The following is an 18,717-nucleotide window of genomic DNA, read 5'->3' on the forward strand; positions in this document are numbered from 1 at the left end:
CAAGGCAACTTAGTACTACTATACGCAGTCAAAGGACATAAGTAGAAACTGAAGTTTCGAGGGCTAGGTCCTTTTAGGGTTCAAACCATAAGCCAAAATGGCAACATAGAACTTGAAACCCTAGAAGGTGAGGGCATAGGCTTCTTCAATGGCAACCGCATAAAGAGGTACTTCCCTTCCATGTACCCATTGCATGAGTCTCCAATGTTGACATTCCCTGTCCAAGTATGAGTAGTTGCTATCATTGAGATGGATGATGAGGATGAGGAAGTTGTAGCACCAGTTTACCTAAGCATAATGGTCACTGCCAAGCACACATGTATTAGAATATTAGAATGTACTCATATGAACACGTACTTGGAGAATATCTAGGAAGATAATATCAAGATATTTAGGAGAACTAGATAACATGGATCTAGAACATGTGGATGATACTTCACTAAGAGAACCTACCATATCCACACCTTCATTGTATATATATGTGTACTCTCACCTATTCCAATGTAGAGGAGTGTGTAAGGAAGTGTACATTACAAGTGTGTGGTTCATTCTCTATCTCATTGTCTCATTGTCTCTGTCTCTTTCTCTCACCATCACTTTCACTACATGGTATCAGAGCACACCAAGCTCCTAAGGGCCTAGGTTATTAGCTTCTGGTTTTTTTTCTACTCAAGTTAATCCTTAGATTCATTTCTTGCATGCAATCCAAATGAATTGCTTTGTGTGTAGGTTAGTAGGATTTGAATCCATGTCAATGTAAACTAACCTTGTCCATATGCACCTTATCCTCATTATCTTGAACTTATTTTATCCTGTCCACCTACTTTTTATCTACTCTTATCATCTTCACCTACTCTTATCTTCTTCATTATCACCTCTCCTTAAGAGAGAGGAAGATATTTGTCATCTTTATCATTATTATCATCTTTGAAAGCTTATATACTTCTTCACCAACTCTCTTTCTTTTTGTCTCACCTACAATCTCTCTATTATTCCTGTCCTTTTCTATATTCTCTCCCTTTCACCTACCTTCTTAATTTTATATTGTCTCATTCCTTAGCAAGAAGAGATTATGTGTTCATCACCTCTTTATTATACTTATGATTCTCTTGGTTTCTAGCTACCCATCTTGAATATTATCCTCTCACCTACTCATTTACTTGATTGAGAGAGAGAGAGAGAGAGAGAGAGAGAGAGAGAGAGAGAGAGAGAGAGAGAGAGATTCCTTGCTTTATTAAGGTTTTCTTAAACCTAAAGAAAATCCTTGATGTAGAGTGGGCTATCCAGCTCATAGTCACCTGGCACCTCTAATTGACCGGAAATCGGTGGGCCCTCATGTGCGCTATCTACATCAAAATGCCAGCTCAACGTGAAATAGGGTGCCGTTACTGATAGAGCTCTAGCTTACGAATCAGATTTCCACTTAACACCAATCAGTGCGGAGCAGCCATATCAGTGTGAAACATGCTCATCATTAGCGGCACTTCCAGCAAGCTTCACAGTCCCAGCCATGCAACCCACATCAAAGAAGCAATCATAGCCAGCAACCAGTGTCATCATCTGGTGCAGTCATGTCAACAAATCACAGCGTACTCAGCTCCACGTAGCAGACTCACCATCCTATTCCATTGCAACTCAAGGCGTCCAATCTAAAGGATTAGCCAACTTGATAGGCGACATCAAGCAAGTCAGTCAATGTGCATCCAATCTACGCAATCATCAACAAAAAATGTCACTAACTTTTCCATTTTGAGCCTTTTGGGCTTGTACTCTTATTAAGATTAAATGTCCCCATTCATATCAAAGGCCTCACAAGCCTTAGTTCCTCTTCTATCGATATATATAGCACCTTTGGCTTAGCATTAAAGCCGAAGCTCACCATTTTTTTACAAGGAGCAGCAAAATCTATATCAAGAAGAAGCTTCAAGAATGCAACATGAAGTCAACATATGACAAGTTTCTGCAACTAGAAGAGCACGGTACCAAGAGAAGATTAAGCTCATGAGCTAAATGCAAAGGAGAGATGCTAGCACTATTCCACTATCTCAATCCCTACCAATAGTATTGATATGTCTCATCTGATAGCTCTCATTGATACTCCATGCTTGTATCCTCATTAATCCATTGTTCACTCTCTCTTATCAACTAGTAGAATACATAAAAAATTCTTTGATGGAAAATCCCAATTCTCTACCTCATGAAGGCCCCTCACATCCATCTCTCTATAATGAATCTTCCATTTTGTGCTCTCAGGCTCTCAACTCATCCATCCAAGCATGTTCTAGGTATCCCAGTCACTCTCAATACTACAATGTTTGTCACTCATGTGAGTCTCTCCTCTTGCATCTTGAAATAGAGGACTCTATCTCAATTGGAAAAACAATTGAAGAAGGGGACGCCCTTCATATCCAACATCTTGAGGCCCAAGAAGGCATTTTCCATGGCCTCTCTATTGAATTATATTCTTCAACACATTTGGATGGCAGTTTAGTGGCAAGAAGATGGAAAAACCTTGTTGCTCTCTGAATTGACAACATGGATATACCTATCGTTCCTCATCAACTCTTATTGGATATTTCTACCAACCTTCAAGGTCACTTCCTCATTAGGTACGTTGCTTCCGCTTCTCTTACATCTTTGTGTTCTATTCTATTTTCTTACATTTTTCACTTAGCATCTAGTCTTTATCCGAGTAAACTATGCTTCAATCTCAAGATCACATTCTAGTCCTTATCTCACACTCTCTGTATGGGCATAATATCCTCATATTCTTATGGTCACACACACACTCCACTTCAAATATGTGCCATAATCTTTTGGCAAAAAACAATCATACATACTCTGGGCTTCCTCCTACACGTTTGAAATTCTCACAATGTTTCCACATTCACATCAAAATCCTATCTCCTTGGGTTTCTCATTTTCACATCACTATTTCTCAATGTGCAATCCTAAATCCCTACATATGATGTTATCCTACCATCACATTCTATCCACACTATATTTGTTTATGTCCCATCAATCCCAATCTATCAAATCATCATTTCTTTCTATTCTATCCCATCCTACCTTCCTCTTGCAATCATCTTGCTCTAATTGTATACCCAAATCTCAATCATTATTCTACGTTACATGGCAACAACCTCATCAACAATCACAAGTACTCTCTCTTCCAATTTTCTCTCAGTATCATCATGAAATGGTCTATCTCTTACCTTACTCAAATCATCATCTACGAATTGTATCTTTCTCAAATTGGCCAACTATTTTGGCCTTCCAAAGGAGGGGAAAAGAATGGATAAAGTACAAAGAAATACTTGTGCACATTTGCACAAACTATGTATGGATAAAAGAGCACATTGACACAGAGTATGCTATTAGTAAATATGTTATGCTCAACTCTTAGAGTCCTCTCAAAGATAATACGCTTGAAATTGCTCATCAACTTGCTATTTTACACTTTTGTATTCATCAATAACCTTCCCAAAGATCATGTCAAAAGCATCTTATCAATCTCTATCTTACTATGGTATCTGGTGACATTGGGATCATATTTCCATGCACAAACATGCTATCATCGTTATTTTACTCCACAACTATCAAGCTCCAATTGGAATATAACATCTATTTATATGATGAGCCCATCTCTTATCGAGTCTATCATGAAGTAAACTATGGTGATTGGCTCTTCATCAAGGTATCCACCAACCAAATCCCAAAGATCTTCATCATCAACTTACATCCCTTAAATCATTGCAAGCAAAGATTGATGTATACAATTTGCAATAACAAGGTCTCATGCTATAGTCATCATTGTAATCTTACTTCTCTTGTAGCCAAAATGATTGGCAGAAAGTCCGTGTACTGCAAAAGAAAATCCTATTTTCTTTTGAGAAGGGAGAAAGAATATTAGAAGATATTGTTAACCTTTTCTAGAGATGGGGAATGTTATAATATTAGAATGTACTCATATGAACATGTACTTGGAGAATATCTAGGAAGATAATATCTAGATATTTAGGAGAACTAGATAAGATAGATCTAGAACATGTGGATGATACTTCACTAAGAGAACCTACCATATCCACACCTTCATTGTATATATATGTGTACTCTCACCTATTCCAATGTAGAGGAGTGTGTAAGCAAGTGTGCATTACAAGTGTGTGGTTCATTCTCTATCTCACTGTCTCATTGTCTCTCTCTCTTTCTCTCACCATCACTTTCACTACAACATGCACCATCAATGCATTGATCAATGAGGGCGATGATTTTAATATCTTAACCCATGACCATTAGACCCAAATTGGCAAACCGCAGTTGTAGCCCACTAATGCTAAGCTCAGCCCTTATGGAGGCTAACCCTACACACTTTTGGAAAAATGCCAGGTTGCAGTTTCTATCGAGTTTGAAAGCATGCTGATGATCTTCTATGTGTTGCCCAACACTAAAGATATAGGCATAGAATCGCTGTTAGGACGAACCTTCAAGAAGTGAGCTCATTGTACTGTCGACTGCAAGTCACAATGTATCCACCTAGCCATAGGCAACATCCAAATAGTTTTATCTTTCAGCAAGAGCGGCGTGACTCCTTCCAAGTCCACAAAGCCACTGGTAGAGAACCCCATCGTCAAGTCTAAGGAGGGGGGTCGTGACTCCTCACACCCTGCCAAACCCCAATGCTGGTAGCCCACTGAACCCAACACTGAAGCCAAGAAATCCCATTGCAAATGGGTACCTAAACATCAAGGACTGCCACCTCGAAGCAAACACCCACGCTCTTGCAGAGCTAAGGGCCTACACTCAAAACCTAGGGGTACCAAGACAAAATTGTAAACATCGATGCACGGTCAGCCGCGATGGGTCCCCAAAAACTTATTGCAAACACAAGGCTACTATAAGGGTAACTCGTGGATTTAGCTCCCCAAAGCCAAAACAACCAAAAGTCCTACTCAAATGCCAACCTTGAGCTTGGCCACACGAAACAGTGGGTTAGAGACACTCGGGCCACAAGGGAATCGGGTCGCCAAGTCCATAGAACCACCAAAACCTCGCTCAGTAGTGCCTAAACCAATCTATTGCCGAAAGTTGCAGCCTGCTACTAACAAAACACCCGAATCTAGAGCTGATGGTACCTCTCAAACCTCAAAAGCATCTAGTAGCATGACAATCGCAACCACAACCAAACGCATTGAACATGAAGCCAAGCTACAACCTAAGGAGCAAACCAAGCTGGGACCTAGTTCTATCAAAACTCAACCACCTACCAGGCTTAGACCCTCTTATGAGCAGAAATCAATTCTAACTCTACCTGTTGACTTAGTTGAAAATACTGGGGATGACTTGGTTGCTTTCCTTAGATGCTTGGACACGACTTTCATGTCACTTGCTACAAGCTATGACTGCTTATAGACTTGGGACTTTTAGAAAAACCTGTGGCAATGGAAATACAGACACTCCCTTGTTCTTGGGAAGAATTGGAATTCATGTTTATCAAAGCTTCCGAAGTAGATGTGGATTTGATTGCCACCACCAAGGTTTCTCGTGAACAAGCACAATGCCAACGCCTCATGACTTCATATGACAAGCTCGCAACTTGTGCCAATGATCAAGAGATAGAAGACTTGAAACAACTTGCAGCCAACAACTCCCCTTTCTTGAAAAAATGGTATACTCTTCACCTCCAATAAGAGCTTGGGAGATGTTAGGTCATGTCAAATGCCAAGCAATGATGCACAATTAAAACATCAATATGACTCAACTTATGTTGCTCCAACCTCTTATTATAGAGTATTAACGACCATTTGACCAACCCATGGAAGAACATATTCAAGGAAAGCCTTACTTAGATTGCATTCATACTGAGGAGGAGCTGCGCATTACTAGTCGCCGATGAGGACTTTGGTGACTTCTTGCTCAATGTCCTTACTTACATCACCTAGTTCAGCATTCGACCTTTTTTCATGGACCGGTATGCTCACATGGAATATAGTTGAAGCTTCTATGCTTGGCTCATGCGTAAGTAAAGCACTATACCCATGTGCAGCGCACCCTTTACACTCTAGCCTTCAATCCTAGGAAGGATTCTTCTCAATTCCAAGGGGAAAGGGGTAAGGATAAGGCAAAGGTAAAGGTAAGGTAAATCAAACCAAACACACAATGAAAACAATGAAGGAAAGGTACACGTGGTAGGATGGAACAACTTGTGAGTGCAGAAAAGGTCAATAAAATTTGAAATCAACAGACTAATTGGAAGAAAAGTCAATTTCTACACTCAAGGAATTCAGTTAAGCAAATATATAATTGTTCCCTTTTGTTTGTGATTATTCTAAATAACACTAATGGTGAATATGGTTTCATGATGATAGGTACCCATCATGGTGGCGGGCCAAGATAAGGTTGGCAAACTGGCTTTTTCAGAAGAAGAACAAGCAAAATATGGTCTTTCAATGGAAACACAAGACTTCAACCAATTTAAGTTTTGGCATATCTTTAACCTAGAAGACATGGCCATTGAAGAATAGGCTGTGAGAGGCAGATCATCAAGCAATGCAACATGTAGATGTAACGTGTCCCCCTGTCCACTTGTAGGACACGTCTTAGCAGCCCATCGGGAAGAGAGTCTAGAAAGCGCCGCCCAGCACTCCCAAGGAATGTCACGGGGTTTGCGATCTAGGTCTTCTTGAGTCTGCCACGAAGCGGAAGCATTTCGGCTGTTCCCACTTAGGACCGACCTGAATCAGGGTTTCCCTAATAGTCAAGTTCCTATGAGATAGCTAGCGTCGAGCCCCAGACGAACTACTTTGCGCAGAACATCAAGGTCGAAGCGGATTTATACTGCACTTGGTTCAAGGAGAATGGGAAATGAGAGGGATGGGAAGCTTGACTCTCTGCTCGTAAGGCATAGTCCCATTCCATTCCCCTAAAACAACATAAATCGGGACTCTAGCTCTCTAGATTCTAGGTAATTGTTACCTCCTATCAATTTCCTTTGAGAAAAGTTCCCGACCAACCGGGACCACCCTTCCGTAGGACGAACCCAGGGTCACATCCACCACACTTTCCTCGGGTTGCTTTAGTTATCTAATTATCTACCACATTTAGTTTGACAAGCAAAAACAGCTTCCTTAATTAACCAATTACACACTGGTTCCTTCACGTAACTTAAGCACTGACATAAAAAAACAATGTGAAGCAAGTTTCTTCTCAACATTTGATCTTTATTTATCAATCTTTGGAATACATCAAATAAACTTGCCCGAAGGTTATTCCAACAATCCTCAGGGATCACTATTCCAAGTTCCGCCCGTTGACTAGTATGTGGGCCTCGAGATCCCATCTCGAGTCACGTCGACCTCTTGTGCAGGATCCGGAGGCAAGGGATTTACGGCCAGAGCCTCCCCTGGCACCCAAGCGTCCTCCTCCTCCAAGTAGCCCCCATGGAGAGACCTCTCGCGGCGGGTTTGGTCCACATACCTAGTGCGGCTAACAACCCCCTTGGATAGGGTCACGCTGTAGACAATCGGAGGTAACTGATAATGCCTCCCCCTCCAGGCTTTTAACCTGAAGCATTAGTTATTTTTTCGGCATTAGTTCCTTGAGCAAAGAAATACAAACAATGCTCCTAGTGTACAATTATGAGCATTCCAGTGGTCATTTGTACGACCAACTGCTAAGGTGTGAATCCTTCTCTCCGAATACATCCAGCATTCGATCTGGGATCAATCGCGACTTGGCAAGATCCCAAGGGTTTTGTAAGCTAAGTTGCTTGTTTACCCTTTATCCTTGGGTTAGGGTTTATACCCTGTTGACCCAAATTGTCAATACCTTAGGTTTCCTTATATTAAGGTCAATAAATCTTGGGCAACCTCGTCACCCTAACTTGGTTGGTCAACTGCTTTCTTGGAAAATTCATAACTCTCCTAACTTGGCAAATCAGCCCCAAGGAAGGGTGATGTAGTAGGATGACTACTCATCATCTAGAAAATTTGACTTGTACTTAGAACTCGTCAAAATTGTTCTAAGGAGTGGCAATACTATTTTGTGATTTAGACACAAGACTATGCGACGTTGCAACTTGTTGCATGAGATAGGTGTCAGCACCTGACTTGTGGGAGTATATCTTTCCTCATACGGTCTTTCTTGATCAAGAATTCCATTGATCAAGATAAGGGCTTGGGAGTCCTCTTGACCCAATCCAACCCTAACCCTACTAGGCCGATAACGCTTTGACCCTAGGGTTCCTAAATTCATACGGAGGTCTAGTATTTGGTCAATTGACCCTTAGGGTGAGAACCCTAGATCGTTCTTGCATGGTGTTTAAATAATCCTAACATTTCGTAAATATGGGTAGGACCTTTGAGATCGAAAGTCTTAAATCGGCATCCCAAGTGTGATACTAGGCAGAATTTTATCATAGCTTAACCCTACCTGGCACATTGAGGTGACCGTCATATGCCAACTAATCACACCTTTATGAGTTTCATGTAGGCTACTCATTTACACACGAATTACTTAGTTGATCTAACCAACCCACGATTAAAAATGATATTTCCTCTAAAGATGCAAATGCTTCCTTCTAGAGTTCGCAAGACCTTCCTTTAAAAAAATGGAAGTAACTGCAAGATGTATGCGATGAATTATTCCATGCAAATATGCGATTTCAAGACCATAGACCTTTCCCTTCTATGCAGCTATAAGATCTACAATGATATTTCTTTCCCTTGCCCTAAACGGTATTGGTTGACATTCAGAACTACTTCTTGTAAATCCCACGTATATGCATCAAATTCAAGACTTTAGTCTTTTAATGAAAATGCATCCTTTCCCAATTTCGAACTTTGATAAAAGAGCTTCTATGCATGGATGCATCATTCTTTCATGACGAGATGCCAATGAATACATTGTTGATTTAATCCTTCTTCTATCGCTTATCGCAACCTAAATTGTAACTAACATTGCATGCAAATTGCATAATATCAAGTTCATAAATCTTTTCCTTTGGGAGATACAACAAGGACACCTTCGCACAAATTCATCTTTTAACTTATGCATCATACATTTAGAATTTCAACTATCCTTGACCATGGAAGTGCAAGCAATTGCAAATACACGACATGCAACTAACTTGTAGATCGAATGAGTAAATAAATTTCCTAATGCATTTAAACTTCCCTACGAGAATTAAAAACATGCTTAATGCCTCTTTTCCATGCGAAAATATTTTCGAAACCTGGGCATTAAGAATTGGGGCATTGTCCACTCTCGTACTCGGGGCGGAAGCTCTCGCATGCGCTCCTCTTGGCTTTTGCTTAAGAGCCATTGACGTGGCAGATTTCGACTTAGCGAGCTCTCCTTGCCCTTTATTTGATTTCCAAAACTCCTTACTGCCCATGAATTTACTTCCCTTCGTAAGAATCGGGCCTTGCAAACTCGGTTTTAAAAATCCGAAAAGCACGGGTGAACTGGACTCAGGAAAGCTTCAATAGAAGCTTCCAATAGAAGCTTCCAAGCTTCTGTAATACAGGTAGATGATGTGGAGAGAGAGTGATGATTGAGGATGATGAAGGAGATGAAGACGATGATGACGACGACGACGACGACGACGATGGTGGCGATGATGAAGGCGGCAGCCTAGCGGCGTGACCAGGGCGGCGACGGTAGCTTCCTCCACGGTGGCAGGGCGGGCAGCACCACACAATCCTCTCTCCTCCCCCTCCCCTCCAGCTTGGGGGGGTTCTTATGGGCTTGAGGGGGGGTAGCCACACAAGTGGCGGGCTGCATGCCTCCTCCCAATGCCCCTCCATGACATTACTCATACGCCCTCTCCTCGCCATGCAACGAATGAAGGGGAGGGGGTTTAATAAAAAACAATTTGCACTTAATTTCATTATCTTTTTGTCCCATGAAGGGGTGTTCTTGCGGAGGCCTATGGTGGCTTGCGGTTTTCGAGCCACGGTTGCATATGCACTACGCGGAAATGGTATTGTAAATGCTCGATGCTGGAGCAGTTAGGCCAGTGTATCTTTATTACGGGAGATTACTTTGGGTTGCTTTTTGCGCAGGGTATGCGGGGTCTAGGGTCATTAATATTTTGTTGCGAAAATATTACATTCTCTCTCCCTTAGAGGAATCGAGATGTTCTCATCTCGAGAAGATCTGGGGGTAATGTTGGTTGAGAGTACTTTCATCCATCCAAGTGGCATCCTCTTCGGGGTAATCTTTTCACTGGATGAGGTATTCTCTCAAGGTCCTAGATCTCAAATGCCTCTCCCTAACATCTAAGATCCTGTCAGGCCGTAGCTCAAGGACTCCTTGGCTAGGCATTACAACTTGTTGATCATCAAGCACGTGACTAGGGTTAGGCACATACTTCTTCAATAGATTGATATGGAATACATTATGAACCTTTAGGTTTTCAGGGAGTTGAAGTCTGTAAGCATTGGGCCCTAGGCACTTGAGAATCTTGTAGGGTCCACAATACCTTGGACTTAGCTTTTTGCATTCACCCAAGGATAGGGAAATCTTCTTTGGACGTACGTGAATGAAGACCATATCACCTTCAACGAAGGATCTGTCTTGCCATTTCAAGTCTGCGTAAGCCTTCTGTCTATCCTTGGCGGCTTGTATGTCCTGTCTTATTGACTTGATTTGGTCATCCATGTCTTCCAGCATCTGCTTTGAAGCTTCAACCCTCAAGGTTGGATCCAGAAAGTTTAAAGGAGTACGACAATCGTGCCCATACAATGCTTGAAAAGGGGTCATCTGAATGCTTTGTTGGTAGGAAGCATTATAGGCAAACTCAACCAGTGGCAAATACTGAATCCACTTTTTGGGTTCCAGACAGTAGTGTGCCCTAAGCATATCTTCAATGACTTGGTTGACTCGTTCTGTTTGACCATCAGTTTGGGGATGGTAAGTTGTACTGAAACAGAGTTGAGTCCCAATGGCCTCAAAGATAGCCCTCCAAAAGTGTGAGGTGAAGAGAGAGTCACGATCACTAATGATTCTTCTGGGTAACCCATGTAGTTTGAAATTTCCTTGATGAATAACCTTGCAATGTCTGAGGCTTTATAGTTTGTCTTAACAGGGATAAGATGTGCAACCTTGGTGAGCATATCTACCACGACCATAATGGAGTTGTATCCTCCCTGAATTTGGGGCAGGCCAACAACAAAGTCCATACTAATGAATTCCCATTTCATTTGGGGAATGTCAAGTGGTTGCAATTTCTCTGGCATTTTGACATGTTTGGCCTTAATGCGTTGACAAGACAAATATTCCGTGACATATTTGAGAGCATCACCTTTGAGCCTATCCTAATGATAGCTCTTCTTGACTGCGTTAAGGGTCTTGGCATAGCCAGGATGTCCTGAGAAAGGGGAATCATGGGCTTCCCAAAGTATCTTTTGCTTGAGTGGCTGGCTTGCCGGAATACATAATCTCGTTCTATAGTATACAAGTCCACTATTGATAGAGAATTCTTGATATTTTTCTTGTAGCTTCGGGTCTTGATCCTTGATGGGGATCTCCCTTAGCAATCTTTGATAGGTTGGGTCATGGCATGCCTCTTCTCTAGCTAGCTCAAGAATTGGGTTGTTTGGCATGGATACCTTTGTGGCTAGAGATCTTGCTATTGATGGATCTTGCAAAATTAGAGAATTCAGAAATGCCTTGCGACTGAGTGCATCGGCAACTACATTCTCCTTTCTAGGCCGGTATTTGATTTCAAAATCATATTCTTCCAGCACTTCAATCCATCCACGTTGCCTCATATTGAGCTCATTCTGGGTGAAAATCCACTTAAGACTCTTGTGGTCCGTCACTAAGGTAAATTTGTTACCCAGCAAGTAGTGTCTCCAAAGTTTGAGAGCATGGATGACAACCAACAGCTCCAGATCGTGGGTAGCATAATTTCTTTCATGGCTCTTCAGTTTCCTTGAAGGGTATGCTACGGGATGACCTTCTTGCATGAGCACACATCCTAAGGCAAGTGCGCTAGCATCAGTTATCACTTCAAACTTCTTACTAAGATCAGGAAGTTTCAGGATGGGTGCTGATACCAAACTTTGCTTTAGTTTGTCAAAGCTGGTTTGTTCAGCAGGTGACCATACAATTGATACTTGCTTCTTTAGTAGGCACTGCAATCAAAGCATAGTTTTTGATAAAGACCCTATATCATCCTGTCAATCCAAGAAAACTACATCTTTCTTCGACAGAAGTTGGTGTTGGCCACTCCAGAACATCTCTGACCTTGGCCGGATCTACTAAAATTCCTTTCGTTGATACAATGAATCCCAGATATTCAATTTGTCGCTTGAAAAATACACACTTCTTCTTCTTGGCATAAAGCTTGTGTGCTCTCATTGTCTCAAGGACGATGCAAAGCTGAGCTTCATGCTTGGAGTAGACTAGGGTATCGTCAAAGAAAGACGAGTATGAAATCATCAAGATAGGGCCTAAAGATATCCTGCATTAGCCTGTTGAAGGTAGTAGGAGCATTTCTCAGCCCGAATGACATGACTAGGAATTCAAAGTGTCCATACCTTGTGCTGAATGCAGTCTTTGGGATATCTTCTTCCTTGATCCTTATCTGATAATATCCAGACGTGAGATCTATCTTAGAGAAGATCTTTGCACCTTGAAGACAGTCAAGAAGTTTGTATATTCTTGGAATGGGGTATTTGTTTTTAATGGTCGATTGATTCAACCCTCTGTAGTGAATGCATAGCCGAAGTGTTCCATCTTTCTTCTTCTGGAACAGCACTGGAGCTCCTCATGGCGAACTGCTAGGACGGACGTAGCCTTGGTCTAACAGTTGCTTGAGTTGCTCCTTCAGCTCAATTGCTTCTGGGATGGACATTCTGTATGGTCTCTTTGTGATTGGTGCAGCTCCTGGCGCTAGCTAGATTTCGTGTTCGACTTCCCTTTGAGGAGGAAGTTTTGTCAGCTCTTTAGAAAATACATCTGTGTATTCCTTTAACCATGAAGGTTCTTCCCTAGATTCCTGATCCTGATCTAGCTTATTTACCTTAATCAAATAGATAGGTAGCCCCTTTCTAACTCCTTTTATTATCCGAGTTGCTTTTGCCAGCTGAATTTTTGGCTTGCGAGACTCTCCTTGAGTTGTGACTAGTTCCCCTTTAGAATTTCTGAAGGAGACTTGGCCCTTTCCACAGTGAATGTGGGCGTTATTGGGTATTAGCCAATCCATACCGAGCAAACATTTGTGGACACCTAGGTTCATTACTCGGAATCTGACTGAAGTCAACTTTCCACCCGGTAGGAATTTCACCTTAGCAGTGTGCCTGGTACAAGAGACCTCAGGACCATTTGCTAATTCCAGAAGTAAGGTAGGTGCATCTTTTGTGGCTATTCCTAATCTTTTTGCACAAACTAGTGAAATGAAGGAATGTGTACTGCCACAATCAATCAAGGTTTTGAAGCTTTAACCTTGGTAATCCGAAGGGGTTTGAATCATCGAGAATTGACGATTCGGGTCTTTCTTGTGAAGAGTAGCGTGAAATGTTGCCCTCTCAATGTCAGCTTCCATGGATGGGTCTTCTTCATCACTCAACTCCTTGTTGGCAACACTGGAGGTTCTTTCTCTGGCCCTGGCGGTGGCTCCTTGGCCATGGACTGCTCCTTGGAATGGCCCTTGATGTTGTCCTCTGCTAAGCTTAGGAAACTGCCTTTTAAAGTGCCCAAGCTCATTGCAATGGAAACAACGGAGATTGCGGCCATTACGTTGGGTAGGAATGAAGTTATTGACAGTGTTGACCCTAGCTTTCTTCCTTTGTCCATGATTTTGGCCTTGCGCTCTCTTAGCTTGAGACCTATACACTCCCTTGTTCTGATCCCTGTAAGACCAAGTCCTATTATTTCTTGGCTTGGTCTGCACCTCTTGTATTATGGGTGTAGCTCGAATGAGCGCGTCTTGAAGGTCTATTGGGCGCATTGACTCCAAGTGGGTGTTTATGGGTGGGTTTAACCCAGCACAAAACTTTGATACCTGTTGTGTCATATCCATTTGTGGCGCGTACTTTAAGAGAGAGAAGAACTTTGAATAGTATGTATCTAGGGATAGTCCAAGCTACTTTAATTCATAGAATTCATTCATCTTCTGTGTGTGGTAGCCAGGTGGTAGATATCTCCCTCGCACAGCTCTTTTAAGCTTCTCCCAAGTAATTGACCCTTCCGAGATCCCTTGGTCTCTGCACCATTGCTTCCACCAAAGTCTTGCTTCGCCGGTAAGCTTCAGTTTGGCGAGCATCGCTTGGTTAGCGGGTGTAGTACCTGCTGCCTCGAAAATAATCCTCCATGGATTCGATCCAGATCTCGACATCAGTTTGGACGGTCCTTCCCTTGCCATCGAATTCAGGTGGCTTGATTTGTTTGAGAAGGAACTTCTTCTCCTGACTTACAGTCGTACTTAGTGCAGGGATCGGAATAGGAATCTGCACTTGAGGTTGCGCCTGGGCATTAAGAATCTTTACGTTAAAAACTTGCTAAACGTTTTTTACATTACATTAATATGCTGAGTTCAGCTTTTAGCCAAGTGACCTAATCACTTAACTCCTTTACCAACACTTACAGCCACGACAGACAGTGATAGAAAAAAATCTTATTCATTCATTCATGTGGACATAGCCCTTTCGAGTACATTTATTTTGGGAAGGTAGAACAAGATGATTGGCACATCAGTTTGGGGAGAATAAGATTGTATTACATTCGGCCGGGAACTGAGTAATAATATGGAGTGGGGTCATGGATTTTGAGGAATCGATAGGTCATAGGAAGCTTGGGGTATCCCTTCCTTTGATACTCGTTCTTCTCATAATGTCCTAACACCTTGATTCTGTCAACATGGATTATTCGAGTCACTTCCTTGTACACATACTTGTTCTACTTGACCTTTCGACCGCCGATATGTAGGGTTGCGTTTGCATGAGCCTCAACAAAGATGTACAGCTTCACGATCTTTAAATCTTCCATCCACTTGATTCTCTTCAAGTTGGTCCGAAGGTACACAAGTCGGTGGGCAACTATGTAATATATTCCTGATTCACCGGTCCATCTCCATTCCATGTACAGGGGTGAAGGATTGTAGATGCGGTCTAGGATATTCATCATACCTAGCCTTCGTAGATAATCCGAAGCACGCATTGCAGTCATAAACATAACCTGGAACACCAAGAATTTGTTCCATGCTTCGCAAATTTGCAGGCCAGCATCGATAGGTAAATAAGGAAACGTTCTGATGGCAACATTGCTCTACTTCCCCTCATTAAGTTTCCTTCTAAATATTAGATTTCGTTGGTTCGCTCTGATACCAATTATAACGTATCCCCCTGTCCACTTGTAGGACACGTCTTAGCAGCCTATCAGGAATAGAGTCTAGAAAGCGCCACCCGGTACTTCCAAGGAATGTCACGGGGTTTGCGATCTAGGTCTTTCCCAGTCTGCCCACGAAGTGGAAGCATTCCGACCGTTCCCACTTAGGACCAACCTGAATCAGGGTTTCCCTAATAGTCAAGTTCCTATGAGGTATCTAGCGTCGAACTACTTTGCGTAGAACTACTTTGCGTAGAACATCAGGGTCGAAGTGGATTTATACTAGACTTGGTTCAAGGAGAATGGAAAACGAGAGGGATGCAAAGCTCGACCTCTCCGCCCGTAAGGCATAGTCCCATTCCGTTCCCCTAAAATAGCATAAATCGGGACTCTCGCTCTCTAGATTCTAGGTCATTGTTACCTCTCTGTCAATTTTCTTTGAGAAAAGTTCCCGGCCAACCGGGACCACCCTTTCGTAGTAGGACGAACCCAGGGTCACATCCACCACACTTTCCTCGGGTTGCTTTAGTTATCTAATTACCTACCACATTTAGTTTGACAAGCAAAAACAACTTCCTTAATTAACCAATTACACACTGGTTCCTTCACGTAACTTAAGCACTGACATAGAAAAACAATGTGAAGTAAGTTCCTTTTCAACATTTGATCTTTATTTATCAATCTTTGGAATACATCAAATAAACCTTCCCGAAGGCTATTCCAGCAATCCTCAGGGATCGCTATTCCAAGTTCTGCCCGTTGACTAGTATGCGAGCTTTGAGATCCCATCTTGAGTCATGTCGGCCTCTTGTGCAGGATCTGGAGGCAAGGGATTTATGGCCAGAGCCTCCCCTGGCACCCAAGCGTCCTCCTGCTCCAAGTAGCACCCACTGAGAGACCTCTCGCAGTGGGTTCGGTCCACGTACCCGGCGCGGCTAACAACCCCCTTGGATAGGGTCGGTAGATAGTCGAAGGTAACTGATATTGTCTCTCCATCCAGGATTTTAACTAGAAGCATTGATTATTTTTCGGGCATTAGTTCCTTGAGCAAAGAAATACAAACAGTGCTCCTAGTGTACAATCATGAGCATTCCAGTGGTCATTTGTACGGCCAACTGCTAAGGTGTGAATCCTTCTCTCCGAATACATCCAGCATTCGATCTGGGATCAATCGCGACTTGGCAAGATCCCAAGGGTTTCGTAAGCTAAGTTGCTTGTTTACCCTTTATCCTTGGGTTAGGGTTTATACCCTGTTGACCCAAACTGTCAATACCTTAGGTTTCCTTATATTAAGGTCAATAAATCTTGGGTAACCTCGTCGCCCTAACTTGGTTGGTCAAGTGCTTTCTTGGCAAATTCGTAACTCTCCTAACTTGGCAAATCAGCCCCAAGGAAGGGTGATGTAGCAGGATGACTACTCATCCTCTAGAAAATTTGACTTGTACTTAGAACTCGTCAAAATTGTTCTAAGGAGTGGCAATACTATTTTGTGATTTAGACACAAGACTATGCGACGTTGCAACTTGTTGCATGAGATAGGTGTCAGCACCTGACTTGTGGGAGTATATCTTTCCTCATACGGTCTTTCTTGATCAAGAATTCCATTGATCAAGATAAGGGCTTGGGAGTCCTCTTGACCCAATCCAACCCTAACCCTACTAGGCCGATAACGCTTTGACCCTAGGGTTCCTAAATTCATACGGAGGTCTAGTATTTGGTCAATTGACCCTTAGGGTGGGAACCCTAGATCGTTCTTGCATGGTGTTTAAATAATCCTAACATTTCGTAAATATGGGTAGGACCTTTGAGATCGAAAGTCTTAAATCGGCATCCCAAGTGTGATACTAGGCAGAATTTTATCATAGCTTAACCCTACCTGGCACATCGAGGTGACCGTCATATGCCAACTAATCACACCTTTATGAGTTTCATGTAGGCTACTCATTTACACACGAATTACTTAGTTGATCTAACCAACCCACGATTAAAAATGATCTTTCCTCTAAAGATGCAAATGCTTCCTTCTAGAGTTCGCAAGACTTTCCTTAAAAAAAATGGAAGTAACTGCAAGATGTATGCGATGAATCATTCCATGCAAATATGCGATTTCAAGACCATAGACCTTTCCCTTCTATGCAGCTATAAGATCTACAATGATCTTTCTTTCCCTTGCCCTAAACGGTATTGGTTGACATTCAGAACTACTTCTTGTAAATCCCATGTATATGCATCAAATTCAAGACTTTAGTCTTTTAATGAAAATGCATCCTTTCCCAATTTCAAACTTTGATAAAAGAGCTTCTATGCATGGATGCATCATTCTTTCGTGACGAGATGCCAATGAATACATCGTTGATTTAATCCTTCTTCTTCCACTTATCACAACCTAAATTGTAACTAACATTGCATGCAAATTGCATAATATCAAGTTCATAAATCTTTTCCTTTGGGAGATGCAACAAGGATGCCTTCGCACAAATTCGTCTTTTAACTTATGCATCATACGTTTAGAATTTCAACTACCCTTGACCATGGAAGTGCAAGCAATTGCAAATACACGACATGCAACTAACTTGTAGATCGAATGAGTAAATAAATTTCCTAATGCATTTAAACTTCCCTACGAGAATTAAAAACATGCTTAATGCCTCTTTTCCATGCGGAAATATTTTTGGAACCTGGGCATTAAGAATTGGGGCGTTGTCCACTCTTGTACTCGGGGTGGAAGCTCCCATGTGCGCTCCTCTCGGCTTTTGTTTAGGAGCCATTGACGCGGCAGATTTTGACTTAGCGAGCTCTCCTTGCCCTTTATCCGATTTCCAAAACTCCTTACTGCCCGCGAATTTACTTCCCTTCTTCGCACAAATCGGGCCTTGCAAACTCGGTTTTAAAAACCCGGAAAGCACGGGTGAATTGGGCTTAGGAAAGCTTCAATAGAAGCTTCCAAGCTTCTATAATACAGCTAGATGACGTGGAGAGAGAGTGATGATTGAGGATGATGAAGGAGATGAAGACGATGCTGACGATGACGATGATGATGATGATGATGGTAGCAATGATGAAGGTGACAGCCTGGCGGCGTGACCAGGGCAGTGGCGGCAGCTTCCTCCACGGCGGCAGGGCGGGTAGCACCACACGATCCTCTTTCCTCCCCCTCCCCTCTAGCTTGGGGGGAGTTCTTATAGGCTTGAAGGAGGGGGGGGGGGGGGGGGTAGCCACACAAGTGGTGGGCTGCATGCCTCCTCCCCATGCCCCTTCATGACATTACTCATACTCCCTCTCCTCGCCATGCAACGGATGAAGGGGAGGGGGCTTAGTAAAAAAAAATTGCACTTAATTTCATTATCTTTTTGTCCCATGAAGGGGTGTTCTCGCTGAGGCCTA

The sequence above is a fragment of the Lygodium microphyllum genome, chromosome 5 (genome assembly GCF_053477565.2).
Source record: "Lygodium microphyllum isolate KBCC chromosome 5, Lygodium_microphyllum_v1.1.10, whole genome shotgun sequence".
In the NCBI taxonomy this organism is placed as follows: domain Eukaryota; kingdom Viridiplantae; phylum Streptophyta; class Polypodiopsida; order Schizaeales; family Lygodiaceae; genus Lygodium; species Lygodium microphyllum.